Source organism: Pseudorca crassidens, chromosome X (assembly GCF_039906515.1).
Source record: "Pseudorca crassidens isolate mPseCra1 chromosome X, mPseCra1.hap1, whole genome shotgun sequence".
Lineage (NCBI taxonomy): Eukaryota > Metazoa > Chordata > Mammalia > Artiodactyla > Delphinidae > Pseudorca > Pseudorca crassidens.
This window is the reverse complement of record NC_090317.1, coordinates 11888842-11915893: the sequence shown is the minus strand read 5'-3', so window position 1 is coordinate 11915893 and position 27052 is coordinate 11888842. Positions and strand designations below refer to the sequence as shown.

Here is a 27052-nt window from a genome sequence, read left to right as displayed (position 1 = left end):
TCTTTCCAGGCTTCTTAGAATTTTCTGTATGCACAATCTATATGCAAATAGAGAAAATTTTAATTCTTTTAGAAAATCTGGATGCTTTTAATTTCTTTTTCTTGCCTATTTATCCTGCTTAGAACTTCTATTACAATGTTGAATAGAAGTGGAAAGAGCAAACATCCTTGCTTTGTTTCTAATCTTAGGGGGACATTTTTCAGGATTTTGTCAGTAAATATGATTGAAGTTAGCTGTGAGATTTCATAGATGCCTTTAATCGTGTTGAGGAAGCTCCCTTCTATCCCTAGTTTGTTGAATATTTTTATTAGGAAGGGGTGTTTAGCTTTACCAAATGTTTTTTTTCTGCCTTATTGAGATGATATATATTTTTTTACTTTATTCTTTGATTTTTCATATGTTTAGCTACCTTTTCCTTCCTGGGATGAATCCCACTTGGTCATAGTATATAATCATTTTATATACTTGGTTTGCTAGCATTTTGTTGAGGATTTGGGGGACAGCATTTATAAAGGACATTGATATCTAACTACTGTTGTTGTGTTGTCTATTTCTCCAATTCTGTCAGTTTTTGCTTTATCTATTATCAGGCTTTCTTTTGGTGCATATATATTTTAATCCTTATGTCTTCTTCATGGATTGACCCTTATATCATTATAAAATGTCCATTTTTATCTTCAGTAACAATTTTTCTCTAGAGTCTATTTTGTCTGACATTAGTATATATATTCCAGCTCTTTTTTAGTCATTTTTTACATTGTGTATATTTTCACTTCTACATTCAACTCAACTTTGTTTCTTTGGATTTAATACGTGTCTTTTGAGGACAGTAAGTGATTCAATTATGGGTTTTTGAAAATTATTTCTTCCAAACTTCTGCCTTTTAATTGGTGTGTTTAATCTATTTACATTTAACACAATCACTGATAAGTTAGGATTTAGTCTGCCATAACTGCTGTTTGTTTTCTGTATGTAATTTCATTTCTGTTCTTTTATTCTCCCGTTACTGCTTTCTTTTGTGATAGGTAGATATTTTCTAGTGTACAAGTTTTAATTCCTTCAGTCCATAACAGATCTCTAATTCTGTTCTGTTCTCTCCAGTGACTGCTAGGACACTCATTTTCATTGTGATTGTGGACTGCTATTTTTCATGAATATCATGGAGTTGAAGCAGAGGTGGTGTGAATACAGAAAGTTATAATGCAAAAAGCTAACTGTTAATTCCCTGATTTAGTTGTTTTTTTCTCAATAAATACTCTCAATTGCTACGAGCCTTTGGTTAAATTACATAGTAGTGAAAACATTGATTTTGATAATGTTGTCAGCATTTTTGTTGCTTTTATGGAGGAGATAATTTTCAGAGTTTATAACTCTGCTGTTTTCACTGACAGCCCCTTATTGTAAGTTTTATAAATAGTGCCAATATATCACTTTGATACCAATTTCTGTGTCAGTTGTCTATTGACACAGTGATGCTGTGCAACAAGCTACCTCGTAAAATAATGGTATAAAAATTAAACCTTTGTTAATACACATCACTTAGGGTTTGGATGATCTTGGATGAATTTGTCTGGTTAATTCTTCTCTTTTCCACTTGAGCTCATTTCTGTCTTGTGGCTGAATGGTTATCAGGTACAAGATACATACACCCCAGTTTTCATAGCAACATTATTTACAATTGCCAAGACATGAAAATAATCTAAGTGTCCATCAGCAGATGAATGGAGAAGCTGTGGTATGTGTACACACACACACACACACACACACACACACACACGGAATACTACTCAGCCATAAAAAATTATGAAATTTTGCCATTTGCTGTAACATGGATGGAATTGGAGTGCATTATACTAAGTGAAATAAGTCAGACAGAGAAAGACAAATACTGTATGATATCACTTATATGTAGAATCTAAAAACTACAACAAACTAGTGAATAAAACAAAAAAAAGAAGCAGACTCTCAGAGAACAAACTAGTGGTTACCTGTGGGAAGAGGGAAGGTGGGAGGGGCAATAGAGGGGTAGGGGATAGAAAAAGGGTTATTATGGGAGTATATGAAATCATATGTGTGAAACTTTTGAAAATTGTAGTGCTCCATATAATTTAAAAATCTTTCATTCAATAAAAATATAAAATAAATTCTGTAAAAAATAAAAATATTATCTATATTTATTTATATAGACAAATATAACATATAAATATATATATAGTTTTTATTATCCATTCATCCCTTGATGGACATTTAGGTTGTTTCCATATCTTGGCTATTGTGAATAATGCTGCAATACATATGGGGGTGCAAATATCTCTTTGACATACTGGTTTCATTTCCTTTGGGTATATACCCATAAGTGGGATTGCTGTTCTATTTTTAATTTTTTGAGGACCCTCCATACTGTTTTTCATATGGCTATACAAACTTACATTCACACCAACAATGTACAAGGGATCCTTTTTCTCCATACCCTTGGGCAATACTTGTTATGTCTTGTCTTTTTGATAATAGCCATTCTAACAGGTGTGAGGTAATATCTCCTTGTTTTCATTTGCATTTCCCTGATGATTAATGATTTTGAGCATGTTTTCATGTACCTGTTGGCCATTTGTATGTTTTCTTTTGAAAATTTTCTATTTAGCCTCTTCATCATTTAAAAATATTGTTTATTATTATTAGTGGTAGTAATAGTATTATTTTTGCTATTGAGTTGTATGAGTTCCTGATATTTTCTGGATATTAACTTCTTATCATATATATGGTTTGCAAATATTTTCTCCCATTCCATAGGTTGCCCTTTATTTTACTGGTTGTTTCCTTTGCTGCACAGAGACTTTTTAGTTTCATGTAGTCCCACTTATTTATTTTTGTTTTTGTTGCCTGTGCTTTTGATGTCATATTTAAAAAATCGTTGCCAAGACCCATGCCAAAGAGGTTTTTCCCTATTTTTTTCCTGGGAGTTTTATGGTTTCAGGTCTTACATAATCCATTTTAAGTTGATTTTTGTCTATGGTGTAGGACAAGGGTTCAGTTTCATTCTTATGCATATGGATATTCAGTCTTCACAGCCAGTACCACGTATTGAAGAACTATCCTCTCCCCATTGTATATTCTTGGTATCCTTGTCAATGGCAATTAGTTGACTATATATGATTGTATATGTATGGGTTTATTTCTGGGGTTTCTAGTCTGTGTCTTTGGTCTATGTGTCTGTTTTTATGCCAGTGCCATATTGTTTTGATTTCTGTGGCTTTGCAATATAGTTTAAAATCAGTAAATGTGATGCCTCCTGCCAATACAGGGCTTCTTCAGAGTTTTCAATGGAGACTGAGGTCTTTAGGACTCTCTTTGGGGCCATGGGCTGTTGTGCATCCTGCTGGGTTCCTGGGCAGATGAGATTTCCCCTGGATTGCACCAGAGCTGGCCTGGAGCCAAATCATAGGGCTACTTCAGGATTTGCAGTCATACTAAGTTTGGTGAATTTATCTTTTGGAGCATAGGGGAACATGTATCCTTCCAGGTACCTGGGTTGACAGAACTGCTCCCAACTATGGCTGAGAGGGGCTGGTGCCAACTTACAGGGCCATTTCAGGATCTGCTTTTGAAATGAGTTCAGGAGGCCTGTTACTTGTGGCAAAGACATACATGATTCCTCCTAGATCCCTTGGCAGATGGTACTGGTGGCAGGATCAAGGCCAGATGAGGCTGTAGCCAAGTCCATAGTGGGACAAAGCTGTTTCTAGGACCATAGTCAATGAGCCTGCCACCTGGTAATGAGTCTGCCTTCTCAAAACGGCCCTCCTTGTTGAACACTTGTGAAAGAGACCTTAAAACTCACAAAGCCTTCAATATTTACTAGATATCTGGCAGCTCTTTGCAGAAAAAGTTTACAGACCCCTGACCTAGTACATAGTTAATTTTCGTAAATGTTCATTGTGTGCAGGTAAAAATTCTCTCTCCTTCTTCCCCCTTTCTCTCTTCCCCTCTCTGTCTCTTTTTACACACACACACAAACACACACACAAATTCAATCAAGCATAATAATGGAATTGTTCAAATGATTTTTGTCATTTGATTTTTGTATTTTTCAGTTTTGAAGAGAAAATTATTTTAAAAATCGACCCTATTGATTTCTTTTTGTGTTTTCATCAAATTTTGCTTCATATATTTTCAGGCTACATTGTCCAGTTCCTACAAGTTCAATTTAGGTGGATTATGATTTTTATCATGTTGACGTGTACTTACTTATATTTATCAATGTTTTATACTTTAAATTCAATATATTCTGGTATTAACATTGGTATACCAGCCTGATTTGGTTAGTATTTTCCTGGCATATCTTTTTATATCGCTAATTATTTCAGTCTTTCTCGTTTCCTGTTTTGCTTTTAAGTGCATTTCTCATAAGCAGTAAATAGCTGGATTTTTAGATTCTAATATAATTATCTTTCTTATCAAATAGATGAATTTAATCAAAATTCATTATCATTATATTGTATATTTGGAATTATTTACATCTTTTTATTTTATGTTTTCTGCTTATCATACATTTTATTTGACTTTTCCAACTTTCTTGATTTATGTTGAAGGATAAAGCTTTTTTTCTTTACTTTTATTTTTGTTCTGCTTTAGAAACTATAGCTTATACATCTATATTTCTGGTAGTTATCTTTAAATTTTTAACTTATATAATTTTTCTACCAAATTCCAAAGTTATTCCGTATCCCTAGCCTCCTACAATGCAAGACAAAGATCTTAGAATGTTCAACAAATGATTAAATCCCCACCTCCTGTGTCCCTTGTTATTGTCTAAGACTTAATTATTCCTTTCAGTACAAACAGAACCTGTGCTCTTTGTTGGGTACCAGGTATAGTTTTTTATATCCTCCTTTCTTGGAGCAAGAGACCTAATCAGATCCAGCTTCATGTAATGAGATAGTTCTGATCTGTAGGGTGTTTCTTTTTACCTCAGGGAAGTCAAATGAGTCTCTCTCTACTTCCTGTTCTGTGGTGTCAGCCCCACTTACCCATTGTTACGGATCTGAATTGTGTTTTCTGTAAATTCATATGTTGAAGTCCTAACCCCCAGTACCTCGGAACATGACTGTATGTGGAGATATTGCCTTTAAAAGAGGTAATTAAGGTAAAATGAGGTAATATGGTTGGGGCTTAATCCATTATGCCTGGCATTCTTGTAAACAGAAAAGGAAAGATACAGGCACCTAGGGAAGACCATGTGAAGACAGGAAGATGATGGCTATTAACAAGCCCAGAAGAGAGGCCTTTAGAAGGAAGCACTCTGCCAAGCTCTTGATCTTGACTTCTAACCTCCAGAGCTGTGAGGAAATGAACACCTATTGTTTTAAGCCAGCCAGTTTGTCATACTTTGTTATGGCAGCCCTAGGAAGCTAATATACCCACTCTATATTTCTGTTCCATTTGTGGTACACAGATTTATTTATTTATTTTAAATCCAGTTATGTCATTTTTTTAAAAATAAAAACTCATTCATTTCTATGTGGGAGCTGGGGTAGGAAGCTTTGAATTTGAACTCCTAGAAGCATTTTGATAGAAACTCAGCCTCTCTTCTTTGTATAACGTTCAACCTGGATATTTAATGTAATCTCTGAGTAAGATTGTATGATTGGGACACATTTTGCTTTTAGAAACATCTAGAAGGCAGGAAACATGATGGTCATTTTTGTATTCCTCTACATGTCTAACACAATGCCTGGTACATCACTGGTGTTCAATACATTTTTAGTAAATTGACTACTAGAAAGAAGACTAGGCTGGAGTCTAGAGATCTAGGTTCTATCACAGCTGTGTATCTACTAACTGGGTATGTCAATTAAGATCTCTGGGCCTCATTTTGTTCTTTTGTGTTTGGGTTAGGACCTCTTGTGTTAGAATATTGAAAATCTATATATGCCTAAAAAGTATGTCCAGTCTACCCAAGGTCATGTAGAAAGAGAGATAAAAGTTAATGGAGTACAATTTTCTCTTGGTTCTCACCACTTACTTTGAAATCAATAACTAGTCTAAGCACTGCTTAGAAGCAACGCTATAGCCCACCATTAGTCTCCAATTGACTAAACAAATCTAGGCTTAATAAAACTTACTTTTGCTAATGGCAGGTAATGGAAGAATCAGAATCTCCCAGAGACCACAGGCTTCATTTCCCTTCATACTTTACTAGCTGGATCAGCAGTTACTGCTGTACTTGAGCCATATAAGGCTAATAACTCTGGAGCAGAGAAAAAAATACCTCATTTACTGTTTTACAGAAGCCACTGTCTGATAATCATGAAGTGGTTTTGGGGTCAGTTCTGCGTCCTGAAGGTAAGACCAAAATGCCAGCTCAAATAGTAGGGCAATGGAGTGCCTTAATAAAGAGATTTCTATAAAATGCTTAGAGGCACTCGTCTTAAAACTGCAACAGATTTTCTTTCATGCCAGCTGCTACCTAAACTAGGTGCTCTATGACATATATTTATTTTAAAAGTTTAACTGAATTTCACTGATGTTGGAGGTGAATGTAATATTTGAATGCATTGAATGCCTCCATTAAGATAAGTACTATTAAGCAAGAGACTTATGAAGATGTGTGCAAAGACTATTCATACTTTACATAGAAGCTCTGTCTTTGAGGGAGTTCAATTAAAATTCCCCTAAACATTCAGCTCAAGTGCCAGAAAGGGTTTCTGCTGGAAATCTCTTCTTAGAATTAAGAGATCGAAAGAATGGATTTTTTAGTTCCTTTTTTTTTTTTTTATCAGTACTCAATGTTAATGATTGAGGTTTAATGAGAGTTTTTCCCTCCAGTTAATCTCTTTACAATTCACATGTTTAGAGACTGTGGAAGAAAGAAACTTCTTCCTTAGTGTGCCTTATCTACCGGTCAACTGTGAGTTTAAAAAGATGACAGCAGAGTACAAGCAGCTCACTGACAAGTATTTGACGCCTCTGATATTCCAGTTTAGGATCTACAGGAATATTGCCTGGGAAAGTCACTATTAACAAAGTTTGGCAAAACTTTTGAATATCTGTGCTTGATATTCCAGTTAGCTCTGTGTAGGTCAAATCTAGCCTGTAGGAGACGTCAATCTGCCTCATGAATTTCGTCCCAGGTTAGTGAGTGTGTATAGCAATGCAACTTATGAGGCTGAAATCAGAAGAATCTGGGGAAAGGAGATCTCTTAGATGTACCAGTTACCACTTAACCAAGGGAAAACCTACCTTATCTGTTTTTGTGCTGGTATCCCACTGTTAAAATTAGTTATTGGGCTTAATTCATTTATTTTTTTCAATAAATATTTATTGAGTGCCAACAATGTACAAGTACTATTCTAGACATTGAGCTTATAGCAGCAAAGAAAATAAACAGAAATTTCTAATCTCATAGAAGCTACATTCTAATAAGAGGATATAGGCATGTAGGAAGGATTGTGTAGTAGGTGGGTATGGTTTAAGTTAGATATGGTGGCCAAGGAAACCTCACTAAGAAAGTGACATTTGAGTAGAGGTCTAAAGGAAGTGAAGGAGTGAACCATGCAGATATCTGAAGAAGAGCATCCTAGGCAGATGGAACAGCAATTATAGCGGCCCTGAAGCAGGAGGAAGCCTGATATTTTCTAGGAAGAGCTAGGAGGCCAGTATGGGTGGATCAGAATGAGTGAACAGGAGTAGTATGAGGTGAAGTCAAAAGACATAGGGGAGGGGCTTCCCTGGTGGCACAGTGGTTGAGAGTCCACCTGCCAATGCAGGGGACACGTGTTCGTGCCCCGGTCCGGGAAGATCCCACATGCTGCGGAGCGGCTGGGCCCGTGAGCCATGGCCGCTGAGCCTGCGCGTCCAGAGCCTGTGCTCCGCAACGGGAGAGGCCAGAACAGTGAGAGTCCCGCGTACCGCAAAAAAAAAAAAAAAAAAAAAGACATGGGGAAGCTCATGCAGAACCTTATAGACCATTATAAGAACTCTAGCTTTTACTGTGAGATGGGAGTCCACTGCAGAGTTTGAAGCAGGGGAGGCAAATATGGAAGCAAGGGGCCCAATGAGGACACTATTATAGTGTTCCAGGTGAAAGATAATGATGTTTCGGATTAACATAGTAGCAGTGGAGATTGTGGAGAAGGTGTCAGATTCTGGATATATTTTGAAGTTAGATACAATAGGATTTACTGATGTACCAGTTGTGGGTTGCATGATATGTTGGGGAATTAAGGATGACGCCAATATTTTTGCCTTCAGCAACTGGAGTTACCATTTCTTGACATGGAGAAAACTCTGGAAGAACAAATTTGGTGATGGAGGTGATGGGGAACAGGAACTCAGTTTGGTACATGATAAGTTTGAGATGTCTATTAATTACTGGCAGTGATGGTATATGGTTAAGAGCACAAATTCTGGAGCCAAACTATCTGAATTTAAATTCTGTTTCCACCATTCAGCAACCATGTTATCTAGAAAAAATTGCTTGATATGTCTGTGTCCCTATTTTCTCTTCTTAGAATGGGGATGATATTACCACATACTTCATAGGGTTGTTTTAAAGATTAAGTAAGTTAATATAAGAAAAAGTGCTTAAAATGAGGTCTAGAAAATAATAAACACCATATAAGCATTAGTTTTTATTATTGTTATTACTATCATTACTATTATTTATTCTCACTATTAGACATTCCAGTTGTGCTGTCAACTAAGTTTTGGGTATATAAGTCTAAAGTTCAGGACTTCCCTGGGGGTGCAGTGGTTAAGAATCTGCCTGCCAAGGCAGGGGACATGGGTTCGAGCCCTGGTCTGGGAAGATCCCACATGCCGCAGAACAACTAAGCCTGTGCACCACAACTACCGAGCCTGTACTCTAGAGCCCGTGAGCCACAACTACTGAGCCCGTGTGCTACAACTACTGAAGGCCGTGCTCCTAGAGCCCATGCTCTGCAATGAGAAGCCACTGCAACAAAGAGTAGTCCCTGCTCACCGCAACTAGAGAAAGCCTGCACGTGGCAACAAAGACCCAATGCAGCCAAAAATAAAATAAATAAATTAAAAAAAATCAAGTTCAGGGGAGGGAACTAGATTTGAGACGTAAATCTTGCAGTCAGCATATAGATGACACTTAAGCCAAGAGACAAGAAGAACAGCAAAGATATGAGTGTAGGTAAATTCTTCAAGGGCACTGGGACACACTCTACCTTTTAGAAGTCTGGGACATAAAGAAGAACTGAAAAGGAGACCAAAAAGGAGTGGTCAGAGACGTAGGAAAAAATCTGTGTGTGATATTATGGAAACTACATGAAGAAGAAACTACATGAGATGAGGCCTCGAAAATAAATAGTGGTTTCGATTCAATTTAATTCAATTTATTTATCTGTGACCTTGACAAGAACAGTTTTATTGGAGTGGTAGGAGTATAAGCTTTATTTTGGTTTAAGAAGAAATAGAAAGAGAGTACAGACAAATTTCTCTAGGAGTTTTGCTGTCCTCCTAGAAATGGGCATGAAGCTGAACAAGGAAGAGGAGCCAAGAAAAGTTTTTAGTGAAGATGTTTTAAGTCGTATATTTGTATCTGATGATATTGATCCAGAAGAGAAGGAAATGTGATGCTGTTGAAGAGAGAATTGTTGGAGTGATATGATTAAGGCCTGTTTCTCAACATTATTGGGTGGGAAAAGACATTACTTTTCATTACCTCTGAGAGCTTCAACTATGTAATAGATAAAATTGGGTGCTGATTTTGATATCACATAAAGAGGGAGATAAATTACCAGTAAAGATTCTGAACAAATCAGGGAAGGGAGGTACTTCAGAGCTGGCCTCCTTCCCCACGTTGATAAACCTTGGAAGCCACTAATAATGGTCATAGTCTTAAAAGGGCATATGTTGATAAAAGCTCATATCAGCAATTCCTGAAAACTCAACAACGAGATTATATTATGAATTCCTGTAATTTTTTCCATCTGCACTGACGCTGTCTTAGTCCAAGTCCCCATTGACTCTCATCAGAAGATGTAATGGGCTTGCTTCTAAGTGGTCATCCTACTTTGATCGTTGCATTTTGCAGTCTCTTCTCCACACAACATAAAGGGAAATCCTTTTAAATGGAAGTCATGTAATATCAGCATTCCACTTCCTCCAGTGTCTTTTGTGAATGAAAGTTTTATTCCAAAGTTGGAAAATCACAAAATGTTAATTGTTTGATATGTCAGTATCATGCTAAAGCATGTTCTAAGAGGCTCGCTTCATTCTCATTTGACACACATTTTCATCTGAGTGTATCCTTCTTGTCAGAGTTTATTTGGTTAATAATCATCAGCAGCTATTAATGACGAAATCAATTTAGAGCTCTGAAAGGTTCAAGGTTAACCTGTAGAAAATGATAAGTTTACTGGAAAGCCCACTGGAAAAGTTAACCACAAAACTTATGATTTTACTTTCCTGTAGAAAGATATATAACCATATACTAACTTAGCAGGCTTACTTATGCATTTCTTTTCTGTCTGTCTATATAAATCCTTATTCATCAATCTTTGAACCAGCTCTTCTTTCTAATTTTTTCCCTTATTAATGAAGTTTATAAAATGTTCACACATGCTCACTATCTGTTTATATGAAAATATTGTAATACTACCCATGATACTTTAAATAAAGTGCAAAGTCTTTAGCCATGGCCACAAGGCCCTGTGTGATCAGGTTGCTACCTAACACTGAGGTCATCCACTACTACTCTTCTAAGTCCTGTTGGCTTTCTTGCGGCTCCTAGAACACAGCAAGTCATTTCTGATCTTAAGGCCCTGTCAATGTGCTGTTCCATCCTTCTGGAGAGCTTTTCCCCCAGATTTCTATTTGGACTCATCCATTATATGAGGCAGGTCTCTGCTCAAATGTAAGCTCCTCATAAATGCTTCACTGACTGCCCTATCCAAAATATCACGGATACATACCACTCTGTAAACTCCTTAACTGGCTTTACTTTTTCTAACATTTCACTGTGATCATTTTCAAACATACAGCATAACTGAAAGGAATTTAGAATGAACACCCATCTAGCCACCACTGAGATCCTACCATTAACATTCTTAGCATTGTATAACATTTTATAAATTCACTTGTGATTGTGCTCATCGTTTTTATGCCCACCCCCCCCCCCCCATCACTGCAATTTAAAATCCAGAAGTAGAGTGAGTTTGTTTGTTCTGAGCACTGCTGTATCTTCAGTGATATGTAGCACTTGATATGTAGCAAATGTCATAGATTAAATTACCAGTTCTAATCATTCAGTCACCTGCAGTAGTATTATACATCCAAGTCCTTGATAGATGGGTAGGACGTCTATGGGGGAGGAACCTCAGCCTTGTGCAGGCTTTCTTCTCAGTGAAGCAGCATTCAATACACACTTAAACCGAGTGTCATGGCCCAGGCTCCAGGCCCCACACGACAGCAGTTTCTGTGGGAAGCTGAGGAAGGGTTCCAAAAGCCCTGACATCTTAGAACTGGTATCCCTACCCTCAAAGCTATCATCACTGTTGTCCTCCTCAGACTTAAGCAAGAAGGGGCACATCATTATAGGAACTTTGAAATTATTAGGCTAAGAGAATTTATATGCCTACTCTAATTAATGTTTAGCAATCAAGAAATGTTTTACTTAACCATTAGAAAAGCATCCAATAGTACAATAACTATTTACCATTATAATAACATTTAACTCTCTTAATAAGTTGATTACATTTGATGATATAGTTTAAGACATAATGAGGTAGTAAGAGTTGTGTGATAAAGAAATAGAAATATATTACCCAAATGAGACTGTGTGTCAAACAGTGACACACAGATGAAAGACTTCATTTATTGGAATGAGCTAAAGAGAAAACTCACATGCAAAAGGGATAAGACTGTACATTTTAGATTTCATTGGTAAAATGCTAAAGAAATAGTCATTTATTAGTTCCCCTGATAGTCATAGTGGTGATATTAATCATAATGGATTCACTAAATGATAATATGACTGTGAGATGCAATGTTAGACATTCTAATTTAATTTTTGAAATAATTAATAAAATATACTCAGAAGCATTGGCCTCTTGTTCTGGGGAACAATTTAAATGGGAAAAAGTTCATTTTATTAGTGTCACAATTATAGAATTAATGATGATGCTGTTCACCTAGATGTAAAAAGGAATTTTAATGCAATTTAAGTTACTTGAACTGTATTTTTGTGGATTTCAGTTAGTTTTGCTTTGCAGAAATCAACACTGAACATAGCATATTTTGATAACATTGTGTAAAGTGGTAAATGGAACAGCCTTTAGACACTTCTCATAAACAACAGAATGTAATCCTTTACTTGCAAATGAGGCTTCTGTATACATTTTCCTATAAAACTAAAATATAAGAGGATGATGTGAATTAGTACATCTAGATGTATAGAAGTCCCCTTAAGGATATGGTGCCTGAGGAACCCTTTCAAGTGTTGGTGTGATTGCAAATGGCAGGAGATTCTTTACAGGAATTATTTAAAGGGAATTGCAGTCTCTGTGGAGCAGGAGCTATTCCAGTGGGTAAGACCAGTCTGCTTTAAAATTGCAGGGACATTTCAATATGGTCATTGGATCAGATTGGTGAAGGGCATTCCTTCACGGGGATAAGTATGTTCTTAAGTAAGTATTTTGAAACCTGTATAAGACAGGGGTAACTTTATGTTCATGCGGTTTCCTTCATGGAGCTGGTGTGTGGTGTGTAGGGTGATAGTTGCCCTGTTAAAGAGTAGTCATAGGTCATTTTTTCCAACTTCCTCATTGCATACATAAGGAAAATATGTCCTGCTCAGGGAATAAACTTTGAAATGGTGATGTATTTTAGAAGGCTGTTCTGTAGAAACGTGTATTATCTATGTAAACTTCTGGTCATATTCACATGTAGGATATAGAGATAAATCTGACTTGTCCAATTCACAGTGAGATATTTAGCAGATCCAGGTCATCAGTCTATTATTTTTCCCATTGTAGGAACTATGCTGCATTTTCCAAGTAGACAATATTTTAATGGAAATAATATATTTTCTTCATTTAAATTAAGAGGCTTAATCTTAAGGATTTAAACGAACTGTCCTGAATTATTTTAATCTGAATTATTCATGTGTTTAAAATGAGAACTTTAATTTTATGTATTGAAACTCATACATGAATGGTATACCTAGATAAATTCAACTCATGTTAGTTTCATAATCAGAAATTAGAAATTATCCATGATACCATTATTAAAAATAGAAATGAATCAGTTCTTCTCCTCCCCCACAGGATTTTATTATTCTCATCAGGTCCAGTGAGATTTTTCAAGCATATTGCTAAAAAAAGTGGGCTAATTAAGAATTACTATAGGAAATAAATTAACTTTAAGTACTCATTGTTTATTATTTAATTGTATTTGTGAAACAGCATTTTTTCTGATTATCAAAGTAATAAATACTAATTGTTCTAAGTGTAGCAAATGTATAAAACTACAAAGAGGGGAAATAAACATAATTTCACTTCTGGAGATGAGACCTGTGAACAAGCTGGCATAGATTTTTCTACTTATTTTTCCTATATATCTGTCTAAATATATAGCCATAATTTAATAAGATCTCATTCTATGATGCTGTTTAGTGATTGCTTTTTGGATATAATATATCATAGAAGTTTGCTATAAGATTTTAAGATTACTGTCACTACATTCTTAGCAGCTCCAGCATTTTCCATGTAATGATACCTTAGGCTCTGGTTAAAGAAGACCAGAGCAGGTTTGAGGAATGGCCAAAATGAAGTTTATGGACATCTATTGTTTCTACTCATAAGTTTTATTAAGATAAAAATGATAGAAGGATAGGATAGGCATAGGAGATATCTGAAATAGGGCAGCTTCTGAATGTCTCCTTTCAGTTCTTTTGGAGGACAACCCCAAAGTGATGAAAAATGCAATAATCTATTAGATACATGGAGTCCTGAGCAAAGGAGCTCATAGGCTTTTATTCTGATATCTACCAGAGGGTCATTTATAACCTTAAAAGACAATATTTTTCTACTCAAGAAGCACCATTACCAAGACTTAACTTTAAACTTCCAAGTCCTTGAGTAACATCAGCATAATGGCAGAACAGGAATTTCTACCATCTTTAATTCCAAGAGAGAACTTCTCAACCTGCAATTTCTGCCACAAGGGAGAGTGAGAGCTTATGAGTGAATAAACAGCTTCCCCTGCTGTGCATGTTGCTACTAAAGAGGCTCATTTCTTTTTCACTCTATCCAGAATAAAGAGATGTGCTGCACAACTGTAGGGTGTGGAAGGGCTGGGAGAAGAGTAACCAGGGCTCTTCAAGAGGGAGATGCTCTCCAAGCATCATAGGGTTGTGGATCCTACTAAGAGCTTTGCTGAATTTATCAGAAAACCTGCCCACAAGTCACAGAGGATGACTCACATGTAGATCCCACCAGTGGGCACACAGGAGCCCCCAGTGCTCTGCACATCTCACTCACAGACACCCCCACACCATGACTGGCTCCCATGAATGCCCTTGAAGACTTTGAGTGCAAGCTTTTGCATATGTCTAGTGAGCTTACACAGAAAGCTGGCCTGACTCTGCAGGATTTAAAGAAAGCACACAAACTTGAACATTAGCATCACCCTAGGAAAAGCAAATAGGAGGCTGTCAGCACTCAGCCTGACTTTACAAGATTGAGAGAAGGCATACAATTTTAGGAATTTCCTTCCCCAACCCCCAATAACAGGGAACAAGAAGTGTGGAACTGGTGTATCCATAAAGAAGGTCTAACAAAGCCTCAGAACCTCTAGAAGGACTAAAAGAAGCTATTTCTCTCTGCAAAGCAGTCAGTAGAGATTGGAGGAGGTGACCGCTTCTTCAAATGTGAAGACAGTAGTGCAATACATCAAGATGCAATACATCTCCATTTACTTGGTGAGAAATCAAGTAGACATGACAACACCAAAGAAACAATAATTTTCTAGTAATCAACCACAAAGAAATGGAGATCTGTGATTTGCCAATAAAGAATTCAAAGTAGTTGTTTTAGCGAAGCTCAGTGAGCTACAAGAAAACACATAAAGATGATCCAACAAAAATCAAGAATACGATACATGACCAAAACAAGAAGTTTAGCAGAGAAGTAGAAATAATTTTAGAAGAAGCAAAACAGAAATTATTGAGCTGGAGAATACAATGAATGAAATGAAAAATGCAACAGAGAGCATCATCAGCAGACTTGATCAAGCAGAAGAAAAAAATCTCTGAAATTGAAGACAGGTCATTTGAAATTCTGCATTCAGAGAAGAGCAAATAAAAAAAGAATTAAAGAGAGTGAAGAAATCCTACATGAATTATGGTATACCAGCAAGTGAATCAATCTAAGCATTATTGGATTCCCAGAGGAAGAAGTGAGGGAGAAAGGGGCAGAAAATTTACTTAAAGAAGTAATGGCTGAAAACTTCCCAAATATGGGAAGAGATTTGGAAATCCAAGTTTATAAATCTCATAGGTTCCCAAAAAGATTCAACACAAAAATACCTTCTCCAAGACACATAATAAACCTGTCTAAAATCAAAGACAAAGAGGGAATTTTAAAAGCAAAAAAAAAAAAAAAAATCAAGCATACAATGCAGTGCCCCATAAGGCTATCAACAGATTTCTCAGCAGAAATATTACAGACCAAGAGAGAGTGGGATGATACATTCAAAATGCTGAAAAAAAACCACTGAAACCAAAGCAAGCTCTCCTTCAGGAATGAAGGAGAGATAGGCTTTTCCACACAAAGCTGAGAGAGTTTATCACCAATAGACCTGCCTTACAAGAAATGTTTGATTTCTTCAAGCTGAAATGAAATGATGCTAATTACTAACATGAAAACATATGAAAGTATAAGACAGATCAGTAAAGATAAATATATAGTCAAATCCAGAATACTCTAAAACTGTAATATGGTAGTATATTAACCACTTAACTGTAGTATAAAGATTAAGGCACAAAAGTATTAAACATAACAATAGCTATGATAATTTGTCACAGATACACAATATAAACAGATGTAAATTGTGACATTAAAAACGTAAAATGCTGGGGTAGGGTAAGGGTGGAGTTTTTGTGTGTATTTGAAGCTATGTTTTTATCAGTTTAAAATAGACTATTATATCTACAAATTTTTGTCTTTAGCCTCATGGTAACCACAAAACAAAAACCTACAGTAGATACACAAAAGATAAAGAGAAGGGAAACAAAGCATACCGCTACAAAAAAAAGAAATCAATATTTCACAAAGAAAGTAAGAAAGAATGAACTACAAAATGAGTAGAAAACAATAAAATGTCGTTTATAAGTCCTTATTTATCAATCATGATTTTATATATAAATGGATTAAATTCTCCAATCAAACAGCATGAAGTGGATGTATGCATAAAAAAACAAACAAACAAAAAAACAAGACCCAACTATAAGTTGCCTATAAGAGGATCACTTCAGCCTTAACGAAACACATAGTCTCAAAATAGAAGGATGGAAAAATTTATTCTCTGCAAGTAAATACAAAAGAGAGCATGGGGTAGCTATACTACCATAAGACAAAGTAGACTTTAAGTCAAAAACTGTAACAAGAGAAAAAGAAGGTCATTATATAGCGATAAAGTGGTCAGTTTATCAAGAGCATATAAAAATTGCAAATATATATGCACGCAACATAAAAGCACCTAAATATATTAAGCAAATACCAACAGATCTGAAGGAAATACCAACAGACAACAATACAGTGATAGTGGGGGACTTTAATACCCTGCTTTCAACAATGGATAGAGCATCCAGACAGAAAATCAACAGGGAAACACTGAACTTGAACCATACTTTAGACCAAATGGAGCTAACAGACATACATAGAACATTCAAACAGCAGCAGAATGTGTATTCTTCTCAAGAGCACATGGAACCTCCTCTGTGATAGGTCACAAAAGAATTCTTAGCAAATTTTAAAAGATTGAAATCATACCAAAGCCAGAAAAGGACACTACAAGAAGAGAAAGTTATAGGCCTATATCACTGATGAACATAGATGCAAAAATCCTCAACAAAATACTAGCAACCAGAATTCAACTGTACACTGAAAAGATTATAAACCATAATCAAGCTGGATTTATCCCTGGGGCACAATGATTGTTCAAGGTATGCAAATCAATAAATGTGATACATCACATAAACAGAGTGAGGGATAAAAATCATATGATCATCTCAATAGATGGAAATAAAGCATTTGACAAAATCCAACATTCTTTCATGATAAAAAAAAAACCCTCAACAAATTAGTTGTAGAAGGACTGTACCTCAGCACAATAAAGGACATGTATGACCAGCCCAAAGCTAACATCATACTCAACAGTGAAAAGCTGAAAGTTTTTCCTTTAAGATGAGAAAATTGACAGAGATGCTGACTTTTACCACTTCAATATAATGTAGTACAGTAAGTCCTAGTCATAGTAGTTAGGCAAGAAAAAGAAATAAAAGACATCCAAATCAGAAAGGAGGAAGTTTAATTTTCATTGTTTGCAGATAACATGATCTTATATATAGAAAACTCTAAAGACTCCACCAAAAAACTGTCCGAATAAATGAATTCAGTGAAGTTGCAGGGTTCAAAGTCAATATACAATAATCAGTTGCATTTCTATCAATAACAGCAAACTATTGAAAAGAGAAATTAATAAAATGATCCCATTTACAATAGCATCAAAAATAGCATCAAAACTACTTAGGAATAAATTTAATTGAGGACCGGTATATTTAATGTAAATTTAATGAGTGACCTGTATATTTAAAACGTTAAGATGTTGATGAAAGAAATTGAGGAAGATGCAAATAAATGGAAAAATATCCCTTGCTCATGGATTGGAAGAATTAGTATTGTTATAATGTTTATTCTACACAAAGCGATCTACAGATTCTATGCATTCCCTATCAAAATTACATTGGCAATTTTCACAAAAACAGAATAAAAATGCTGAAAGTTGTATGGAACCACAAATGACCACAAATAGCCAAAGCAAAGCAATCTTGAGAAAGGAGAACCAAGGTGGACATCATGCTTCCTGATTTTAAACTATACTACAAAGCTATAGTAATCAAAACAGCATCTTATTAACATAAAAACAGACATATAGACCAATGGAACAGAATTGAGAGCCCAGAAATAAATGCATACATATACAGTCAATTAATATTTGGCGATTCAGAAAGCACAGTTTCTTCAATAAATAGTGCTGGGAAAACTGGACAACCACAATGCAGAAGAATGAAATCGGACCCCTGTCTTACACTACTCACAAAAATTAACTTGAAATGGATTAAAGACTTACATATAGGACCTTAAACTGTAAAGTGTGGAAGAAAACATAGGGAAAAAGCTACTTGACATTGGCCTTTGCAATGATTGTTCTAAAAATGATACCAAGCACAAACAACAAAAGAAAAAACAAACAAGTGAGACTAAACCAAACTAAAAAGCTTCTGCACAACAGAAGAAACTGTGAACAAAATGAAAAGGCAACCCACGGAATGGAGAAAATATTTACAAATGGTATATATCTGATAAGGGGTTAATATAAAAAGTATACAAGGTATTGATAAACTCAATAATGAAAAAAACAATCCAATCAAAGTCAGAAAGAGAAAAACAAATATCGTATATTAACGCATATATGTGGAATCTAGAAAAATGGTACAGATGAACCTGTTTGCAAGGCAGAAATAGAGATGCAGACATAGAGAACAAGCATATGGACGCCAAGAGGGGAAAGGGGAGTGGGATAAATTGGGATATTGGGATTGACATATATACACTAATATGTATAAAGTGTATAACTAATGAGAACCTGCTGTATAGCACAGGGAACTCTACTTAGTTCTCTGTGGTGACCTAAATGGGAAGGAAACCCCAAAGAGACGGGATATATGTATACATATGGCTGATTCACTTCACTCTACAGTAGAAACTAACACAACACTGTAAAACAACTATACCCCAATAAAATTTTTTTAAAAATCAGCAAAGGACTTGAATAGACAGTTTTCCAAAGAAAATATACAAATGGTCAACAGGTACATGAAAAGATGAATATCACTAATCATCAGGGAAATGGAGATCAAAACCAAATCAAGATATCACCTCACACCTGTTAGATGGCTGTTATCAAAAAGACAAGAGACAACTAATGTTGGCAAAGATGCAGAGAAAAGGGAACCTTTGTGCACTGTTGGTGGGAATGTATTGTAACTCGGTGCAGCCACTATGGAAAATAGTATGGAAGTTTCTCAAAAAATTAAAAATAGAACTAGCATAAGATCCAGCAATCCCACTTCTGGGTATACATTCATAGGAAATGAAAACAGGATCTCGATGAGATAGCTATACTCCCATGTTCATTGCAGCCTTATTCACAATAGCCGTGATATGGAAACAACCTAAGTGTCAATGGATGAAAGGATAAAGAAGCTGTGGTATATATAAACAATGGAATATTATTCAACCATGAGAAAGAAGGAAATATTGCCATTTGTGACAACATGGATGATCCCTGAAGGCATTATGCTAAGTGAAATATGTCAGACAGAGAAAGACAAGTGCTGTATAATCTCATTTATATGTGGACTCTACAAATGCCAAACTCATAGAAACAGAGAGTAGAGTGGTGGTTACCCAGGGCTGAGGAGTGAGGGAAATGGGGAGGTGTGGTCAAAAGATACAAACTTCCAGTTATAAGATTAGTAAATTCTGAGGATCTAATATATAACATGGTGATTATAGTTAACAATACTATATTATATACTTGAAAGTGGCTAAGAGCGTACATTTTAAATGTTATTAGCATATAAAGAAAGTTAATTATGTGAAGAGATGGAGGTGTTATCTAATCTTATTGTGTTGATCATTTTGCAGCTTATACCTCTATGAGATCATCACATTGTAGACTTAAATTTACATATGTATATGCCAGTAATATCTCAATAAAGCTGGAAAAAGTAGAATGCCTGTACTTCCTGTTTTCATCCCCACCAGTGGGAAATTTGGATTTTTTCTTCCATTTCCAACTTTTCTGAGATAATACATTTAGATACAGATTATGATTAGATTTCTCTTGTAGTATGTGTTTTCTTTTTGATTTTTTTCCTTATATACATTCCCAGTATGTATATGCTACACATTCCCAGTAACTCTGGAATATTCCATTTATATTTACTCATGTATATTGAAATATTTATCACTATCTCAGTTTCCTTTCTTTCATTATAATTGTTCCCTCTCTTAAGGCTTCTTTTTTGGTTCATTTGATGTTTGACTAGAGTCCCATAGTCCTTTCTTGAAAATATTACTCAGAAAGGGTTGTGGTTGATATATTATCTGACAGGTGATTTATACCTTGCCTACATTTGGCAATCACACTTCTTTTTTTTCAGTACTTTGTCCCTAATAGTATACTATTTCTAGTTGCTGGCATTAGAGACGACAAGCTTAATATTTGTCTGATTTTTTAAAAAAATACTTCCCTCTGTCCAGATGCTTGTTTTCTATTTATTTTGTAGTTGGGGATAATTTTAAAATCAAGATACGCCTAGTTGTATGTTCCTTAACGAGTCCTTTCTGGAAGTTCCTGAGTCTTTTCAATAGATGCACTCACATCTTTTCAATTATTTGGCTAATGATCACTTCTTCTGTTGAATTTTCCTTTTCTTGAACTCCTATTCATTTCTATGATCTGTGCTCAAAGTTTCTTAGGACTTCTATTCAGATTTACATCTCTTTTTATTTATGCCTTGTGTTTTGAGATATTTTTTCTGCTAGGTCTTTCAGGCATTTAATTTTGGTTTCAATAGTATCATCCTTTTCATCTTATCGACTGACATTTTAACTTCAAAACACATATTTCTTGTTCCATAGTCTTTTCATGCAATAATTGAATGTCTTTAAGTGTTCTTATTATTAAGGTTGTTGTCATCTGTCTCCTCCAGTAGCTTCATCGTACTAGTAATCTCCTGTTCCTTTGCTCTGTCTGGTAGTTTTCTTGCCAATGAGTCATCTTAAATTAGTTATTTTCCTTTACTTGCTCATGGATCCATTTACTCTCAGAGCTTAGAGGCAGCTATTAGGGTACATTAAACACTGTTGGTCCTGCCTGTGTCATGTAGCATGATAGTCTCTGTCCCTGTAGGTTGGTGATATACCACCTAGCAGGTCATGAGTTGCCTGTTGCGGTACCAGCAGGAAGTATTTCTGTTCTATGGTCTCCGCAGCTAGAAACATATCCACATTATCCCTTTAGGGGATAGAAGACTCAAATCACTTTTTAAAATCTTTCCATAGCAAAGGGTGAGCTAGAGAGACCACAGCCCATCTTCTAAGAGGACTTGTGGATCTCCTCTCGCCAAACTCTTTTCAGCAGCTCCTCATCCCTGAGCTCTGCAGCAAATCACAAAGCTCTAGTTTGAGCCAGAGAACAGCAAAGTCATCCTCTAATTTTCTTTGTGAGGACTGCAGCAGAGCTGGGGCTTAGTTTTTATAGTCTTGGGGCTCCGTAGATCTTCTGCCTCAGCCACTATGCCGATAAGGAGGGTAGATTGGTAGTTGGATTAGAATTGGGAGGTGAGAGACGCAGAGATGAATGTTAAAGTTGGCATTTTCCACAGCCTTTCTCCATTTCCCTTGACCATTCCTCACATGACATGATTTGATTCTCCTTACGTAACATCCTGGTCACATTCTTTAGGCTACCCTCCAGTTTTCAAATGCTTCCAGTTAAATGTACTGACTATTGCAGAATTTACACAATGAGCAACAAAATCGTTGGCAGGTTTCTGCCCCCAAAGAATTACAGACACTCGGGTTTGCAAAAATGGAGCTGTCCCTATTTGAAAGGAAACGCCTTTGAAAATAAAATTTCTGACGTTTCCTTTAAACACATAATCTTTTAGTCATTTAAAACTATATGGCATGTAAACTTTCATTGTTTATTCCCTTAGTAATTAGAGCAGCACATTTTCAAATTGCAGGCAAATGAGAGGTAAAGATTCTTTTCCCCAGAGACCTAGAAATGAAATAATGTTCTTTACCACTTTTCAGGAAAATGATATTCCTTCAAATGGCAATATAGGAAGCAAGATACATGAAAAAAAAAATTGAGAAACACCCAAGGTTTGTTTCTCATTTTCCCCACGATATTTACTGTTTAGAGTAATAGAAAAACTGTACCCCTAAGAGGATGGTGTTTAATGATTTTGCAGAAACTACCTTCTCCTGGCCAACTACTATAACGTTAGGCCACGTCTTCCTGGGACCCAAAATTTGTTGTAGCATTTCATTGATTTACAGTTACTGTAACCATAAATTCTGGAATTTCTAGAAAGTTCTCATTTGAAAGTTTCTTTAATATTATCAAGCCGTATTTTGCAGCACTGGGCTCAGAAATATGAGTTGCATGTTTCATTTGAATTTTGTGGCAGAATTTCTCCAAGGTTATAGAGGATGAACATCTATTAACTAGGTGATGAATAGGTAATGGATTTGGAACCTCTATCCTGCTTAGCAATTCCTTCCATGTAAAGTGATCTTCCTTTTATGAAAACTAGTCTTGACAGTGATATTGGGAAAAAAGAAACCATAATTTGGAATGGACAGTTTAGTTCCTAATGTCTTACCAGAAAAGTTGCTCTATTCCTGTTATCTGTTCTGACTTGCCACTGTGAAAATAATGTTTAATCCCAATTATAAAGACTTGGAATAAATGAAGGCCAGAAGTCATTAAAAACCTATTGGGTTTAATATAACATTTATTTTAATGTTCTTTTTGCTTCTTTTCGTTTAACCTTTCCAGTGATCTAGTGTGCTCAGGCGTGGTATAGAATAACCAAGGGAAGTAGAACATTTAATTGAAGTTCATAGGACTCCATCTGAAAAAGCGTTTTCCACTTTTTGTAATTTATTGGATTATTAAATGTAATATGTTTGGGTTGCATTTTAATTACTTTTCTGAAATACTTCAGGGGCTGATTTTTCTAGTATATGACATGCAGCTGTGTTGTTCAATACAGTAGTAACCAGCTAGAACTAGCCACACATGGCTATTGCACACTTGACATGTAGTTCAAATGGAGACGTGCTGTAAGTATAAGATACACACTAGATTTTGAAAACTTTGTACACTTAAGATAATGTGTAATATGTTATTAAAATTTTTTATAAGTTGAAATGATAATAGTTTAGATATATTGGCTTAAATAAATATACTATTAAATTAATTTCAATGTTTTAAATGTTTTTCTTGTGTGGCTATTGGAAAATTTTAATGTGCACTTATAGCTTATGTTGCATTTCTATTGGTCAGCACTTGTATAGAGACGAGAGATTTTTAGATGAGTTAAAAGAGAAGTTGATAAAAAGCTTTTGCTGTTATTATCCCTGTTGGAAAGAAGTTCAAGTAGGACTTGGCTATGCAGAAAAGCTAGTCAGCTGCTGGTCCTTCATCAGGAAAATGACAGTGTCAGTGTGCTGTAGTCAGCCCCTCACATCACATTTTGCTGCTTGTGACTTATTGTGTCTGACCCCTATCAGGTGCTCCACATATATGTGTTGAATTGATAATGATTTACAGCTGTATTTCACTGACTTATGAATTAGGAATTTTGAGTTTTGTCTCCAGCTCTACCACAAACTAGCTCTGTAACCTTGCACAAATCACATCCCTTTTCCTTGTCTCAGTTTTTTTCTGTATAAAATGAGAGAATTTAATATGGTGATTAAATGTTTCAGTTCAGACATTTTGTGGTTCTACTATGTGACTCCATATTGGTAGTCTACTAGGCTGGTAGAATTCCCATTTCTAAAGTGGCAGAGAAGTTTCTGCTTTAACGAAGATGAGTTTAGTTTGCATGTGTCTGTCCCCAGAGACTGATTATTCCTTTTTTCTTGAATACGTTAACACAGTGAGGTTCTGGAACCTGTAAGAAACCACCCTTCTGTGATACTTACCTGATAATTGAAATATTTCCCCTCATCTCTCTCTTCTCCGTCTACAAATTTCAATACTTTCCTTATTAGCCATGTTGGAATTTTAACTTTGATTTTGCATTAGAATATGCCTAATGTGACATAGGAAGAGCTGTTCAGCCCCCATGAGCACATTTGTACTTTGAGGCGTAGTGATGGCTTACCAGATGACATGGAGAACCCGTCGCCATTACTGCCTGAGTTTAGTACTCCATAAAATCCAGTTGATAATACTCTGTATGTTCCTGCTGACCTACGTGAGGCAAAGTTCTGCTCTGGCACCCATACTTTCAAATGGGAGATGAAGAAGAACTAAGCTGGATAGTATGTGCCAAGAAAGAAAGGGGTCCCTTGAGGAGCCCATTTAACACATCTTGTTCCTTTCCATCTATGCTTCAGGTTTTACTGTCTGTATTGGTTCATACATATTCCTCACAGCCCTGTTTTCCCATCTATTTCCCTTAATAATGGAGAGGACTGGAAACACATCCGAGTACTTAGAGCTATTCAAGGAGTGTAAATTGCTTGTTTCTGTGTACTGAATAATTCTTTGGCTTTGTCAAACTTAGAGCCTTCCACCAAAGAGCTAGCAGTCTAGTAGATGTTATATATAGATACAAATAACTCTAAAGCAAGGAACGTATAAGATGAAGTGCCATTAGAATTCAGAGAAGACAAACTAGAAGCATTAGGGAGGGCTTTAGGGAATACTTTTGCTGGCCTTTTAGGGATCAGCAACACTTAAACATGGGGAGAAAGTGGAAGGGTAAAGGATTAAAGGAAGGAGGAACAATGTAAGAAAGGTAGAAGTAGCAGCCAAGTTAATACAACAGGAAGTAATCTCATTTGGGTTGATCATAGATTAGACGGTTAGTGAAATGGAATTTGTTAGATTGTTTTAGAGTTGCAAGGGATCTCTAATGGGAAATACTGCAAAATTGAAAGATCTCAAATGTCATGGCACGATTTGCAGACATTATCTACAATTAGCACAACTCTCCAACTCATGGTAGGCTGGTGTAGTGCATATTGTAGCTCTCCACTCAAATGCTAATCTCAAGTTTATGCCATCTGCAACAGAGAATTATAAACCATTGAAAAGCAGCTCCTGCTGTGCTACTCTACTGGATGGTAGAGTCAGAATATCTAACCATGGGACTCCAAGCGATCACAGAGCCAGAGCTGCACATTAAGAGCTGGATCCTGTCAGACCTCCCAATCCATAAGGACAGGAAGACCCAGCAGGAATCCAATGTAAAACTGAGGAAATGCATTCAAGAACAGGATTGAACAGCCCCAGAGAGCAATTGTAAGCTACAAAATCTATGCGTCTCCCTCCTTCATCTGTATGCATTTCTAAGGCAATTTCCCTTGCTGTCCAATAGCGATATATGTGGAGCAAAGTTAGGTTTACTTCTAGATCACCTTTACACCGAAGTTGTAAATTTATGGGGTCTAACATTTATGGAAGTAGGGTCTCCTATTAGACTCTCCATCTTGTGAAAGTCCTAGGCATTGCCTTTTTTACCTGCAGCCTCTTAGATCATACAAAGAAAGCTCAAATTCTACAGGTTTGGCAACAAAATTAGTTTCATTGGTTTCAGAAATCCTGTCTTCATTTATATTTTGGCTTGATAAATTCTTACTAGCTTTCCAGTTTTCCAGTGTTTTTAAGAAGGTGGTTTTTAATTCAGCATTTTAATCTCTTTTTAGTAGGATGTTGGTCTGGATTCTCAGCCAGATGTACTAATGGAAAGAGGGGTTTCTCAGATGGTCTGTCCTCCCCATGCAAGCTACAGCGTTCTTCTTAAAGAAGTGCAAATCTCATTATGTTATTTACCTTCTATACTCAGAATAAATTCCAGTCTCTTTATCATGGATTACAAAGTCTTAACATGATCTGGCTTTGCACTCCCTCCTTGTCATAATCTTCTAGCGTTCTGTGCACCATTCATCTCTTTGTAGACTTACTGTCCTCCTTTCTATTCCTGGAATATGCCAAGCATGCTTTTGCTTCAGGGCCTTTGCACTTTCTATTCCCTAGACATCCACAGGGCTTTTTCCTATTCCATTCTGCTCTAGTGTCACTTTCACAAAGAGGTATTTTCTGACCACCCTTTCTAAATTAGCATATATTTTCCGCATTTGCATACCCTGCTTTATATTTCTTCATAGCACTTGTCACAAACTGACATTATATTATATATAGTTTTATCAATTTTGTTTGTCTTCTCTCTGTACCTAAAAGAGTGTAGGATGATTGATCCTAGGGCCATTATTTTCCTGCTGTACCCTGAACATTTAAAACAGGGTTTTTCAACATAAGCAGGATTTGTTAACCAACTATTGACATTTTGGGCCAGATGACTGTTTGTTGTGGATGGCTGTCCTGTGCATTGTAGGATATTTAGCAGTATCACTGGCTTCTAACCACTAGATACCAGCAGTACACCTCAGTGGAGATAGCCCAAAATGTCCCAAGACTTTGCCAAATATCCTCTAGGGGGCAAAATTAGCCCTGGTTGAGATGGTTGAGAACAACCAATCTAGAACAGCTCCTGAAATAATATATATTTATTGATAAATGAGGAGTCATGGCGTTGAATTGCAATTTTGCCCTTACTGACGGTGTGAATTTAGGTCTGTAAAATAATAGTCATAATTGTAATTGGCTTATAGTTTTGATGGGAGAATTAAAGAAAGTAATGCATATAAAGCATTTACCAGGGTATTTGACCCATAACAAACACTCAGCAAATATTTTTATTATTATTATCATTAGTATCCTTTGGATCTAGATCAAACATCACTTTTTATCTGAAGCCGTCTCTGATTTCTTTCTCACAAAATTGCTCGTTCTCTGTTCTGAATTCTACTAAACATTGCCTTTTATAGGCCATGACACATCAATTTTAATTATGTGTTTTAATGTCTGTTTATTCTAGTGGGCTGTGAACTGCTCTTCAGGAAAAGGGCCGTATTTGCCTTGG

General features: G+C 36.0%; 1 long non-coding RNA gene across 1 annotated transcript in view; it reads left to right on the top strand.

The window, feature by feature from the left end:
• The window catches only part of LOC137216938 (uncharacterized), a 167781-nt gene that overhangs the window by 70835 nt on the left and 69894 nt on the right, over nt 1-27052 (top strand). The window lies entirely within an intron of this gene.